The sequence below is a fragment of the Petaurus breviceps genome, unplaced genomic scaffold (assembly GCF_028583685.1).
Source record: "Petaurus breviceps papuanus isolate PSGF00001 unplaced genomic scaffold, PetGlider_PUasm1.0 90792, whole genome shotgun sequence".
NCBI lineage: Eukaryota > Metazoa > Chordata > Mammalia > Diprotodontia > Petauridae > Petaurus > Petaurus breviceps.
The window spans coordinates 4,750,426-4,751,720 of record NW_027187347.1 but is presented as its reverse complement, the minus strand read 5'-3'; the positions used below and the strand labels follow the sequence as shown (position 1 = coordinate 4,751,720).

General features: G+C 42.2%; 1 pseudogene; it reads left to right on the top strand.

Annotated features, from left to right (window-relative positions):
• Positions 1 to 242: 242 nt before the first annotated feature.
• On the top strand, positions 243 to 851 carry LOC138147437 (small ribosomal subunit protein mS40 pseudogene; annotated as a pseudogene).
• The last annotated feature ends 444 nt before the right edge of the window (positions 852 to 1,295 follow it).

Here is a 1,295-nt window from a genome sequence, read left to right as displayed (position 1 = left end):
TATTTTAATAGAGAGGTGAAGTTGTGCTACAGGTGTAGAATACTTATTGTACTATCAGATGAGGCCACTGTTGTTAGTTTTCATTCACTTGCTTTATTTTGTTATAAGAGACCTTTCACATAGTGGAGGCAATCTGCAAATGTTTGTAATTTAAAAAATAAAACCCTTTTATATGAACACAGTGGGATATTGTGACATAAGAAATTATAGTGAGCCCTCTTCTCCCTTAACCATATACCAAGATGGCAACCTCTCTCCTAACTCTTCTGCTTAGACAACTCTCAGGTCTCACACTTGTCAGAGGGGTCCACTGGGTGCAGGCTACTCCCCAAGATCTATGCACCAAAGCTCTCCCTGAAGAAGAATCTTCCATTGCTGTCTCCATCTATCAGGATGCACCCTGGGAATATCTGGAAACTGAAGAATACCTGGCTGGATATGGCTCATGTCCAGTTTGGGCTATCAATGAAACCGCAAAGGTGGCATCCCAGCACAGCAAACCTGTAAGACATGCATTCGAGGGAACAAAGTTGCTGGGGACCCTTGCCCTATCTTCTGTGATCAGAAGCTCCATGTGGACTTTAGCAATGTGAAGGTCTTGGAACAGTTTGTCTGTGCTCACACAGGTGTCATGTTCCATGCCCCATACACAGGTGTCTGTAGGAAGCGGCATAAGAAGCTGACAAAGGCTATCCTGAAGGCCAGAGACCATAGTTTTCTGTTAACACATCCCACTGGTACAGCCATGGGATACTGATTTCAGCAACTCCCATGGAGCTGTGGGCTGTACTCCAATGGCTCCTGCCCCAGCTGCAGGTACCTCCTGGTATCCATGGTGCAAGCTCCACTAAGGAAGAGAGAGTCCTCTACCAAGGGTTTTGGGCTTGGTCTATATTTGTAAAGTACTTGCAAACATAGTGAAGAGGGGACCCCAGTTCTAGGGCAGAAAAGAGTGCTTGTGATAACACATAGACCAGATAACAAGCCAGGAAAGTAGTAAATACCTCTCCTTAGATCATACCACCTTAGAAGAACTGAAAACTTACAGGTCTCTAGAAGTGTCTGAAAACAACTCCACAAAACCTTTGAAGCTTGGGACAGTGTGCACTCCATCCTAGAAGCAGAGCCCTACTTTAACAAAGAGTTAAAATTCATGCAATAGACTGGGAAAATGAGCAACCAAAATTAAAAAAAAACCTCTGACTACAGAAAGTTATTTATTATTTTTGTTATTAATTATTTTGTATTTATTATTTTATTAAGTGATAAGGAATATCAAAACATACACTCAGAAG